This window comes from Agelaius tricolor, unplaced genomic scaffold (assembly GCF_023055355.1).
Source record: "Agelaius tricolor isolate 1412-34295 unplaced genomic scaffold, bAgeTri1.0.p SCAF_3, whole genome shotgun sequence".
In the NCBI taxonomy this organism is placed as follows: Eukaryota; Metazoa; Chordata; class Aves; order Passeriformes; family Icteridae; genus Agelaius; species Agelaius tricolor.
This window is the reverse complement of record NW_027269263.1, coordinates 54,268,266-54,281,749: the sequence shown is the minus strand read 5'-3', so window position 1 is coordinate 54,281,749 and position 13,484 is coordinate 54,268,266.

The following is a 13,484-nucleotide window of genomic DNA, read 5'->3' as shown; positions in this document are numbered from 1 at the left end:
ATCTTCCATTTTGTATAAATTGGAGCTAAATTGCTATATCTGCTGGTTTGGATTACTCAGTGGCTTCCATTTCCTCAGGCTGATTTGTCATGTCTTTGCTCCTGATCATCTACATGACTGGGAAAGAAGATGCTTCTTTAACTTGTGGAGTGAGCTCTTTAAAGTAAACAATCTCTTCTTGAAAAAGCCAGTTTTACTGGTGCAAGCATTGGTTGAGTAAAGCATGTATCTGCAGAGGAGCAAATGTAGATATAGATGATTTTGCCTGCTGCAAAAATGGTGTTTGGGAAGGAATGTTTGAGCCTAAGCTATTTGCTGAGGCATCCCCATGCCAATCTCTTGAGCACAGGGCGTGAGGTTTTAAACCATCATGGCTAAACCAGTAAGAAATTCTGCAGATCCTCTCCCTAAGGTTATTTATGTCAGATGAGCATTTGGGAAGGATTCCTGGTATAAAGTCTGTGAACAAAGCAACTGTATTCAGTGTTGGTTTTGCTTTGTGAAAAAATGTTGCCCCTGCCCAGAAATGTCTTTGGCCAGTCACAAATATTAACCAGCCACACAGCAGGAATAAGAGTCATGAGTTGGTTCTGAACCTAATAATCCTTAAAAATATCATGCAAGTTATATATTTGTAGAAATTTGATCTATACAAGAAGTATTTGAGGTGAAAAGAAGCTCTTAAAAGAAGAAAAGTAAAAAGGATTAAATCTTCTAGATGTTATTTGGGAAAAAACTGTTGATGGGTCCTGGAGTGTGAGGTAACAGCAACCTCCACTGGACATTTTGCATGAAGTGTGAATGTGTATATTTACCTTTCTTTACTCTCATAATGCAAGGCTTTCCTGTGTTTCAGATGTGTTTTTCTTGCAATACCCTGCATTTGGGATGCCTGCAGGAAGTGTGTTGGTGTTGGTTAGTGGACATGCTCTAGAAGTTTCCAAAGCTATACAGGATGTCATCATTACTCCCAGTACTTGCCTGGCAGGGGAGATGCCTTAAAAAGCCCTTTTCCTGCTCCTAGAGGGAGCTTCACATTGCCCTCATGGGGTGCTGACCCCTGTGACTTACCAAAATAGCAGCCCTGATGCACAGCTCATGGAGTGGTGGCAGCTGTTTCTGTGCTCAAATCCTTCTGCAAGATGAGTGGCTCTGGGCAATTTCCAAGGAAAGCAAAGCTCTGAACTTTACCTGTGTGATGCAGGGCTGAGATGGTGAAGGGAAGACAGATAGGATATGAGGGAGAGGCAGCTTTGAGTCCAAAACTGAACTTGTGATGACTGTGGGTGCTCCTCACACCATCTGTGGCTGAGCAAGGTTCAGGAGGGCTTTTAGAAAAAGGGGAGATACTGTCTTCAAAGCTGTAAAAATATGTTGAGACTCTTCATTTAAATATGCCAAAAAGTGTATAAAGAATGCCTGTATGAAAAATCTAGCTTTACTGTATTGCTCTAATACAGACATTTTCAAATATGACCACTGTGGTCATCATGCAAGGTGGCAAATCCCAGTTGTATTTGGGGACTTCTTGGGAAAATAAACACAAAATCCTCTAAACCTCAGCAAACATCTTGAACTTGCTGGTTTACTAACTCCTGCTTAAGATTTATTTCTACTTTTTTATTTCTATGAGAAATTTTATTGTTTTCTATTCCTGACAATGTGGACAGCTTAGTGAAGACTTACTGTGCATCTCCTGGCTTGGAGATGACAGGAGCCTGTCAACACTTGCTTCTACAGGAGTGCCAGGCTCCATGTCCAGCTGGGTAAACACCTTGAAAAACCTGAGCTCTGCTCAAGCAAACATTTTAAGATGACTGTGGTTTCATGCCAAACTAAGAGCTCCCTGCCTTCTGCTTCCTATCTTATGCCAGTGCTGGGGCTCACCAAACCTTCCTGTAATGGCAGGAGCCCAGCACAGGACGAGAGCAGTGAGAAGAGCAGTGCATTATCCCTCTTCCCAGAAAGCACAGGAGGTGTTACAGGCTGGTTTGGCTGCCCTGGATCTGCAGCCCAGGTATGGTCTTGGTGGCCATAAGGGATCTGACATACAATTACCTCTGTGTTCCCCTTGTCAGGTTTGCAATGTCTGTCAGATTTCAGAGGTAACTTTGGAATATAACTTGGATAAATGTTAAGGGCTAATCCTGAGCATATAGTAATGAAGAATAGTGCAAAGAAACTGAGCTAAAACGTCTGTGTGTGCAATCTGCATTTGATTGTGCAAATATTTAAATAGTTGGAATGCTGTTGTTACAGGTATGTTTAATCTGCTAAATCCACTTCCTTCAAGCACCACCTTTTGCCCGGCTCCTTCCCTCAAAACTTCAAGTAGGGCTGGCAAAAAAAAAAAAAAAAAAAAAAAGAAAAAAAAAAAAAAAAAAAAAGGTGAGGGGGTGGCTGTTGCTCATCAAATTTTTGGGGCCATTGCAATAAGAGCAGAGATGGTTAGAGAGGAGGCAGGAAATACAGCCAGGAGAGGTTGTGGGCTTTTTTGTTTGAGCATGCTGGGTTAGACTCATCCCTCTTGGAAGCAGGAGCAAAGAGGCAGGGACTGTTTCACAGCCTCCATGCAGAAGAAGAAGGCATGCTATCTGATGTGTGGCATGTTGTCATCCTAAAAACCATGAATAAGGACCTTGGACAATGTTAAATTTAAATTTTAAAAGGTTTTGATTTAATTTGCGTTTTTAGCCCGTGTTATTCTTCAGTTTTACCTCCTTTCTGCATGCGTGCCTGTGGACATGCAGCTGTGTGCACTGAAAAAACTTAACCTCTCTGTGCACAGCAGATACATTCTCATGGAGGCTGGCAATGTTTAGCCCTCTATTTTCCAGACCCTTAGCCCCACCCAGCCTGCTCCTGCTCCCCACCCAGCCCATGCTGCCCCTGCAGCTTTCCCACTGCAGCTCCCAAAGCTGCCTCCAGCCACATCATGCTCCCACAGGGCCCGAGTGCCACTGTGTGGCTTGGTGGGTGGTGGCACTGCTGAGGTGCTATAAAATGCAGGTAAATACAGGACTGGGTTGTTAAGCCTTGTAAAAAAACTGCTGCTGTCCTGTATCTTTGCAAAAAATCTCATCTTTAAGTTGTAAGATGTGGTGTGGATAGCAGCAGCGGCAGCTGCTGGGAGAAAGCTCAGGCTTCCCAGATCCCAGTCAACAAATGCCTGAGTATAAATTTTTTGCAGGTGTACACAGTTGCTGACACTTGCTCTTTTTAAAACCAAGATAGGACTAACTCACATTAGATGGGGGAGTCCTGCTCCTGTTACACCCCATATCCTCAGCCTGCAAAGAATGCTATCTTGCACTTAAACACCCCCAGATCTGTGTCCTTGCACTGGTGCCAGAAATCCCAGCATCTGCTGTATTTATCTCCATCTTTATGATTTTGTCCCCTTGCTTTTTGAGAGCATGAGCTGCCCAAGCTGTGGAACCCACCAACACCAGACCAGGGTGGGGAATGTGGGGTTGGCTTCTCTCTCAGTGCTGCTGAGGCTGAGGGCGCCTGTGACAGCTCTGGGAACCTAATCTGTAAGCCCCACATGGAAACACATCACACTTTATAAGCTACATAAGCTAAAGTGAAGAATAGCTTGGAAAATGTCTTTACCCTCAAGAGTGCCCTTTCTGTTGCCCCAGGGGCTGGCCAGTGTGGCTGGGGGTAGCTCCCCACTGCTTCCCCAGCCTCCCTCCACCCACAGCTCCATCCTGAGCTCAGCCCCACAGGGCACCCCTTGAGCTCTGTGGCACTCCAAGGGGCAGCCCCTCCTGAGCAGAAACCACTGGGTTTTACAGGGCTGCAAGGAGCTGTGCATGGCAAGCCCTGTGCCCTAAGGCTGCTGTGTGAGGCCTGCACAGAGGCAGGGGTATTGCCTGTACCTGCTGTCTCTATTGCCTGGTCACTGCTGTCAGCTATTCTGGGGAGGAAGGGCAAAATAAGGTAAATATGGGTAAATATCTGCTCAAGCAGAAACTGGCCTCTGGCTTCCCTCCTGCTTCCCAGTGCTGGTTTACAGTGCATGGAACATCCCAGCACTCCAGCCTCAGCTGCAGGTGGGTTGATTTTCACAGAAGGGGCTTTTATTGAGAGGGTTTGTCAGACCTATATGCAGATCTGGTTCAATATTTAAAAAAATTACAGTAACAATTTTGTTATATCTCTGATTCAGTTTGGTTTTTCCTGAAACACATCATATCTTCCAGAAAATGGGCAAAGATAGGAAAGAGACAACAGATAATGTCATTATTGATCTAAACATTTTTAGCCAGGCAGTAGCAAACATTTAAAAAAAATTATATCTCATCTCTAATATAATTAGCTGTTGCTGTCAGTATCTAAGGAACAACTGAAATAACCATGTTAGACTCTGCTGTATACTGTGACAAGTAATTTTAAGTCTTTGAATGTTTAGCAATGGAAGGAGGAGGGAGAAGCAGGAAAGGTTATTATAAAAAATTCTCTGAAGGCTGAGGCACAGCAAGACACTGTGATCTTCTTGCAGACCTCAGTTATTTGCTTTCCCAGGTACAACGCTGTCTTTTTGCAACTGGAATGCATTTTTATCCCAACACATACTTAAATCCTTCCTGGTGGACTAATTCCTACTTGCTTCCCGATTCATGCCCCCTAAACTTTGCATTGATAAATGACAAGTATAGATTTGGGGATATTCACTGCTATTATGAGAATGTGCATATTTTCTTCCTGGTTGTTTCAGGTCTGTTATCTGGTTCAAAGTCAGAAAAAACCTCCAGATTTCATTGAAAAGATGTAAAAAAAAAGCATATGCCTTTTTAAGACATCAAATTCTCTTGATAGTAGTCCCTCTGAGTGCTGCTTTGTTGCTATGGTGATTACTAGTCCATTTAAGCCACTTTAAAATTGTAATGATGAGCAAGAAAACCAAATTCATAACAATGTCATTAGCATAGCTATTTTTGTGTTTCCATGAGATTAGGAAATGACCAAAGTCTGGGGAATAGTAGCCTGATTTATTTTCAATTTTTATGGGCTGCTAATGATTTAACGGCAAACAGATCTAATGCAAGCTGCTATCAAAGACATCAGCTCAGAGCTTTGAGATGATAAAGCTGTGGGGCCTTTGTGAGCCACTATGGCAGAATAAGCCACCCTGAACTAATTAAAATACCTTCAGGGGCATCCTCCAGCACTGGTGTCACATCAGACTTGTGCCCTGTGAGGAATCTGGTCCTGCTGAGGAGGTACCAGGGAAGGGAAATCCAAAGTTAACTTGGTTCCCAAACTTTTTGGACTCAGGTCCTCAAAGGCAGTCAGCTGAATGGTGGATCCCATGAGCCAGCAGCCCTGGCACTTCAGCTGAAGAGCCCCAGTGGTGATGCTGTGCCCATGGGCAGTGACTCTGGGCTGGGACTCAACTGGCAGATCTGCAGAGGGAGACCTCAGCCCAGTCTGTGCTCTGAAGGGAACCAGGCAGGGGGGAAAGCCCAGCACTCACCACAGGAAGCCTCTGTACCTGTCAGGACACATGCTTTAGCTGGGGGGCTTTGGATGAATGAAAGGCATCACACATGGGGTGCCTGGTGAGCTCCACTGCCCGTGGAGGGCACATGAAGGATGGCCCATGTGGAGCTGCCTGTGCAGGGGCTGGGGCAGCAGCAGGAGAGAGACCTTCAGGCAGCACTGCTGAGGCTGTCCAGGCACACCAGCACTTCCTTTAGTCTTTTGGAGGCTGTTTCAAATTCTGATTCACTGCAGTGTATTTAACCCTTCAGTGAATAAAGTAAATGTGCTTCTTACCCATAAGTATCATTGAGCAGGCTGGTTTTGGTTTTTGGTGCCAGCAGGAGTCGTGATGCCCCCCAGCAGCAGGAAGGATGCTCCCACCCAGCAGAGAGGTCTTGTGTGAAGACAAAGGACACTGGATGCCCTACCAGAGAGGCACAGTTGACACAGGCAGGTGACAGACATCACCCCTTGGCCACCAGCCAGGTCTGATCCAGGGATGGGGCACCCTGCAGTGCCACCCCCTTGCAAACTGGGTCACTCAATATTTGTCCTCACTAAAGTTACACATCAAGGGTATGACTCCAAACTCTCCTGTTTAATGAAATATGCTCTAAAATATATTTTAGTGACTGAAAATCTTAAAAATATTAGCCAGCTGGCAGAGGAGGGGAAGAGCTGAGATAAAATAATGAAATAGATGAAATGGCAGACTCTGTGCTGCTGGTGTCGCTGATGCTCCTTTGGTTTAACACTTGCATGAGGCAAGAGGAATCTGAAGTCCCAGATATGACAGACAGGAGTTATCAAAGTAAAGTTACTGTGACTATTTTTATAAGGCTCCTAGAAAATTAAAAGCCTCTCCTTTCCTTGTTAAGAAAAAAGTTTAAGCTGAAATACAAAAATATCACCTGCTGTTCAAGGCTGAATCCTTTTTCACTTCTGAAAATGTGGAACTTGTTATATCCTGAGTGACTCAACAAGTGATCAAACTCTAATTTCAGGGGCAAGAGGCTGGTGCTTACAGCAGCCTTTCCATGGGCAGGAGGCACAACAGGCACAACTGGAAATACTCTTGTCTCAGCACCTGGCTTAGAGTCTGTCTGCCACTGGTTCCAGCTACAATGAATTGTAAAATAAACTTAAATTAAATTTAGAAAAAATGAGGTATTGATTTTATGATATTTTTGCATGACCTTCCCTTTACCTAGGGGTAACTGTGTTACTTGTTGATTCACATACAGTGCTGACAGCCTGTGTCAGCATGTGATGGGTAGTGAGAAGTCCCTCCCCAGAAAACAGCTCTGAGAAGCTGGGAGTTGGGCAGCATGCTCCTGGAAAACTCTCTGGTGTCATCCTGGCCCAGCCATGCCTACCTAGTGCAACACTTGCTCCTTGCTCCACCCTCTGTAGGAGAGATGCTTGAAGTAAATCCAAAATTTGAGTAAATCCAAAATTGAGACTTGCCACCCTTTCCTTATTTTGTACATACGCACATATAATAGAGTATATGTTCTTATTATATAATACTTGGTTTGACTGGTTTGAAGAAGGTAAGCAAAGGTACCCAAAAAATGCTGAACCTAATCTACCCTTATAATTTGATATCAGTATCAAATTATAAGATATCAGACCCTCATCAGGGTCAGAGCAGGCTGCTGATGAGCCAGAGATATCAGGGTTCTGGCTCCCAGAACCAGATTGCAATGAGCATGAACCAAATTGTTGGTGTCATGGAGATGCCCATTGCTGTGGCTCAGGCACCACAGAGGATCTGAAGCTGCCATTTGGAAATCGCCACAGCCAGGGTCATGGTGGCAGCCTCATGTGGAGGAGGAATATTTAGATAAAATAGATAGAAATGATAAAACTTTTTTTCATTTAGATAAAAAGTTTACTTTGTAGACAACAAGAGATACTACCATTATTGAGCCTGTTCCACTTCAAAATTGTTGTGGCTTTCACTGGCCAAGATGAACTCCCTGAGTAATCCCTCTTAGAAAAGTGGAAGAAATGCAGGATCTTTCAAGTGTTTTGCTCCATGAAAAAAACTGTGATGCAAGAACTTTATTTTAATTCCAAGCCTGCACAGTGTGACATTTTCCTTTATCTCCTCCATCCATATGTGGCTTCCATGTGAATAGCAACACAAGAAAATCAACATCCAAATTAAAAAGAAAACCATAATATTTTTGGCCTGCAGAAATTGTTTCATCAAACAATTCATCACAGAAGAGACTGAGTGAAGGCAGACTCAGCTTGTCATTATGGAGGCAGGCAAATGGAAAGGTAAATGAAAGGAGAAAAACGGAGGTGTTGGGTCACTATCTCTAATAACACATCTAATTCTGTTGTTATTCCATCTCCAGGTTGATCTGGGGAATTTGTTGAACTATGAATTTCTGTACACATATAGGGTTCATGCTTCAGTGCACAGGGCTGATTGCTCATCAGAGGCCTGTGAGCAAAGGCAGCTACTGCAGAAATTCAGTTCTTCTTCTGTAATGAGCTTGTCCAAAAGAAAGGAGGAAAAGGATTAAAGTCAGTTATAAATTGTGTGTTTTATTTTCCATTACAACCTTTCTTTGCAAATATCTTCAGTTTTCCCCATATGATTTCTGTATTAATGAATATATGTTTTTCTTCATTAAAATGTAACACCAGATGAATTATCTTTTGTCAGTCACAGAGCAATGAAGAGAACAAACAAAAACCCACTGAGTGGTTATTTATTGCCTGTGATGTTTCAGTGAGGAAAGGCTTCCTGTTACCAGATTAACCAGCTTCCCTCTCTGTTTATTTGACTAACAGATGAACAAGACTGAAAGGATTTGCTGTTGCATCTTCTCCCTGGTAATGCATCAGTGTGGAGCCAGAATGCAGCAGGAAGGAGCTCTGTGCTGGCAGGGGGGCTCTGGCTGTGGCACTGCTATAAATGTCACCCTGGCTCTCCTTCTAGGAGGGAGAGTTAGCCCAGCAAAAATGGAGTTTTAAATAAGTGGGCTGTTTAGAAACCATTCACACAAATGGAACGAGCCTTAGAGTGTGTTTTAGAGCAGCAGCAAGGAGGAGAGTTTCACAGAAAGTGTTTCCTGTTCATCTGCTCTCCTGTTGGAGGCCATTAACAGCTTCTTGTTGGAAAGTGCATTGAGGACAGCTGAATAGCACTGAGCTCTGCAAGGACAGCTTGCATTTCACTTGTGAGCCAGGCTGAGAGCAAGTGAGGGTCTTTCTTGGAAGGTTCACAGCAAATGTTCCTTTGAAAGAAACATAAACTCTGCAGGTTTTAGTGTAATTTCTTTAAAATCCTGCCACTGTGATCTCTGCTGAGCTTCACTGCATTTCCCACGAGGTGTTCAGCTGCACAGCAAGAGCTGAGGGACTGGCTCAGATCCCTTGGCCAAGACGGCAATACATTTTGTTTCCACCATTTCAAAAGCACTTCTACTTCTCTTTTCTGAGTTCTTAGTTGCAAGCTGGTAGTAAAAACACACAGCTCTATAAATTACATCTTGTTAAAGTAACTTTTTCTATGCTGTACATCACTTTAGTGCTTGTCTAAGCTGTATTTATCTCCAAGGCTTCCATCAGTAAAGGCTGTGTTCCCAAAGCCCAGCTGCTCTTCACAATTGCTTTTCTCTTCACACTGTCAAGTCAAGTAGGTTTGAATTCTGGTTGGTTTTTTTCTTTGAATTTCTCACAGAAACCACTGAAAAGTCAATGTTTGCCAGTTTTTACCACAGGTATACCTGGCTTTTAATTAAGCCTCTAAGCTACTGCAGATTGTTTGTTTTCTACTGCCAAGTACATATTGGGTTTTGTATCCAAGGGGGAACATTAGCTCTTCAATATTTGTTGTTTGGCCTGATGCAGGTTGGAATATTCACATGAGCACACATAAAAATCTGAACAAATTGTTCAAAAAACACTAACTAATCTGAAAACATCTTGATGTTTTGGTTTCAAGCTGCAATCTACATCTCATACCTGTTCCTGAAGCTGCAGACCTTGGGGCCATGAGTTTAGATTCCCTTTGTGCCCATTTTCCCCTGTAGCATTAAGCATTAATCTTCAGGCTTAGCTAACACACAGACAAAAATCCTGGGGAAGAAATGTCAATTAGACAGCAACCTACTTTGCTTTCTCTCAACCCAGCTTCTTATGGATTCCCATCAGCCTCCTGGGAGCACAAGAAGGCTTGAGAGTCTGAGGATCCTCTCATTGGTGTAACCACATCCATCATTTACCCACAGTAATGCTGAATCAAAACCTTCTTTTGATAGAAAGCTCCTGCTGGAGCATTGCAAATGTTTTTGGTAATGGCACCAAATTCCCATCTTGAAAAATGAGACTCAAACAACCCACCACATTCTGTGTGGTGAATTTACCTGTGCTGTGTTACCTTCAGAACTGTGTTGACTCCCAGATTGCTCTCACATTAGACAGGGCCCAATTGATATCTTCGGTTTTGTGGGATTTCTGCCAAATCAGGCACTGTGAAATGACTAAAGAGATTTCTGGGTGCAATCAGGCAGGAAGCAGGCAAATGTTCTTTGTGGCTAAACTCGAATCAAGTTTTCTTTCCCTTTCCTTCACTTGTTTTAGTGCGCAGGTCTGCCAAGGCTCTGTAGCATCCATCACATATTTATGCTCATTTCAGATCCAGAAACAAAATTAAAAATGTGGGGAGAGGCATTCACATGATTCACAGAGTTTCTAAAAGCATGAAGAAAGTATAAACCAAAGAGAATTTAAACTTTGAGTGACATGAGGAGCCCCTGAAGAAACTGAGTCTGATGCAGTGCAGGAGAGATGTTGATGGGATGGCCTTGTAGCTTTAAATATTTTCAGGTCAGCAGATTTAGAAGGTCAAGAGTTCTTCAGAGGTGGTAAAGCTTAGAAGCAGGTAGGTTACACACTGTGAGAAACCTCAGAGTATGAGTAACAGACTAAGGCATGGTGAAATAGGGAGCTGAGGCACTGGAAAGGCAAGCACCTAGTTAGATAAAACTTTGAAGAAACAGAAGATGAAATATCTTATAAAATTATCACTGACAACAAGGGCAAAGTAGTGTCTTTTACCAATTTTAAGACACTAGTTGGAGAAAACAAACCCATTCCTCCAACACTTCCAAAGCAAACCTTTTGTGTTTTGTTATGATTTCAGTATGTTACAGGTTTTAAAACAGATATTTAAGAATAAATAAAGATATTTTAAAATAAACTTTAAAATTGTCAGTTTTTTCATTTAGAGCCATGGGTAAAGCAATATCACAGCTCATATGGATCTCAGTGCTCCCATTTTAGACAAGCTGTGGCCAGGCTAAAATTAAGAGCATAATTTTGATATAAAGGGGCTCACATGAGTGGTAAAGCTGCTAGTAGGTCCAGCTATAGGATGAGACTCTAACTTTCCTTTTAAGAAAGCAAGACCAACAAACAACATTCACTCCTACACTTACAAATCACAAAACTCAAGCAATTTCTTGGTGTCTGAGGTTTTTTTTTTTTAAGGCATAATAGGTAACTAAAAAAATTTCAATGATAAATTGTTTTGTTTCTTACTAAAAATTAAAAAAGACAGTTTGCTCCCCCATGTTATTACCTTATTACAAAGCCCCCATACCTTCTTGGTGATTTCTCATGGACATCTCCTCACAGCACTGCCTCCAACTTCTACAGCACAACCAGCAAACCCTAGCTCACTCCTCACCCAGCTACCCCACTCTTTTGTAGCACTCATCCTTATTGGACAGCTGTGGCCTATTAAGGGCAGGCCTGTTCCTAATCTCTGGTGATTAGTACAGCTGCAACTCCTCAGGGGTGAGATTACCTTCTGCACTGTCTTTATTTTCTTACATTCTATCCCCCCACACTCCCAGCGTTCAGGTCTCCTATACAGATTTTCAGTAAAATCCTGGCTGATTTTTTTTATTATTTTTGGTGTTTGGCTTTAGATTAGGGTGGAAGTCTGTAGGACAGGTTTAGTTTTGATCCATTAGAATAGATCAGCATTTCTGTGCCATCACTGTGTAGGCATCTGAAGGGTATAAAACTATTTGGATTTGGAATCTATTATAAAGCCAAATGAGTCCAATTAAACCTCTTTGAATCATAGCTATGTAAGAAATGCAGAATTAAAAACAATGATAAAGAGGAAAATAATTTTTGTAAAGTTCAGTTGAAATTCTCTAAATCAGGGAGATAAATAGAGGCAAAGATTTTTAGTTATTATTATTATTTTAAAATAAAATTTAACACAGCAGCACAAAATCTAATACTGAAACACTGCACTGAGCAGTTCCTTGCAGCCTCCTGCTGCACTGGGACAGCAGCTCAGGATAGAACATTCAGGTGCAGTGTGGCATCTCTGTGTGGTGATCTGAGTGTTCACATCAGAGAATCACAGATTCATGGAATAATTTGGGCTGGGAGGGACCTTTAAAAGTCCAACCTTCCTGCAATGACACCTGCAACCAGATCATGTTGCTCAGAGCCCCATCCAACGTGGCCTAGAATATCTCCAGGGATAGGGCATCCACCACCCCTCTGGGAAACCTGTACCACTGTTTCACCACTCTCATCATAAAACATCTCTTCATTATATATAGTTTAAATCTATCCTCCTCTAGTTTAAAACCACCATCTCTTTTCCTATTGTGCAGTTGAGCTTTATGGAAGCTTTTTGATTCTACTCAAGGAGAAAGGGAAAGCTGGGGGCTGGATGTGTACATGTAGGGGGGATTTATGGTAAGGGGAGATGAAGGCTTTGGTGCTCAGGGAGAGCTGTGCCTGTTGGGACCTGGGGATGGGGTGACCACTGGGGTGCTGTGCCAGGCAAGGAAAACTGGATCAGGATAGCTGAGAGGCTTCCCATATGCCAACTTTCCTGGTTAAACACAGCTGTAGAAGAAAAAATCCCCTATGTTTCCATTCTGAGGCCAAACTTGGGTGGGATATGTGGAGCAGCTCAGCTGCATGTGCTGGAAGTTTTACATGGGGAATTTATGGTTGTATCAGAAAGTGTTTTCTGGGTCAGCTTTTCCCCTTTCTGGGCTCTCGTTTTTCCAGTTCACTTCTATCTCACCTGGACACACACCAACTTCTAGGATATATAACTTTCCTTTTGCCCTTTACTACCCAGCTCTGTGGTCTGGAATAGATACCAGAGCAATGAACATGCTAAAAGAGGTAAAGTTTATATGTTCATCTAACACATGCTTAGTCTAAATCTGAGAATTGATCACAGTAGGCTTATTCCAATACTTAAGCACGTACTTGAACATTTTTATATGTAGGAAATCAATTTTTGTGATATTTATGAATGCTATTATGAGTTTCTGTGTCATTAGAGATTCATTATCTTGCTGGAAAGTGAAAGGTGGTTAGCTCATGACCATAATTAAAGTGTTTGGCTATAATTTTATTGTTGTGTACAACTTTTTCCTGTGTCCATCTAACATTTTGTTTCAGGACGAAGCTATGCATTGTACCACACAAAACTAACTTGCTGAAGCTGGAAGCATCTCAGAAGACCATCTAGTCCATCCCCTGCTCAGAATAGGGTCAGTCACAGCAAGGTGCTCAGGACCATGTCCAGTCAGCCAAGGGTGGACACCCTACAGCCTCTCAGGGCAGCCTTTCCATGTTTGATCTCTCACAATAAAAATAGTGGGTAAGTGCTGTATACTACAAATTCTGGCTTCCTTAAATCACCATACAAAGCAAAATAGAAATCAGTTTAAATAAACAAACACACATTTCATCCTATGTACATTTTTACCACAATGTATTATCTTATTGCAGCAAGGAAAGTGCCCCTAGCTGGAACAAATACAATGGCTTGATACATAAAACTATTTAGGTATCTCTTACCCAACCAAACAAGGAGTGTGTACAGAGCTTCCAAACCATGGTCTGAGCAACTTGGCCAGGATCAACGTTGAGTCTGACCCCCTGGCTCACTACCCTAAACTTCTTGTTGCACTTGGTGT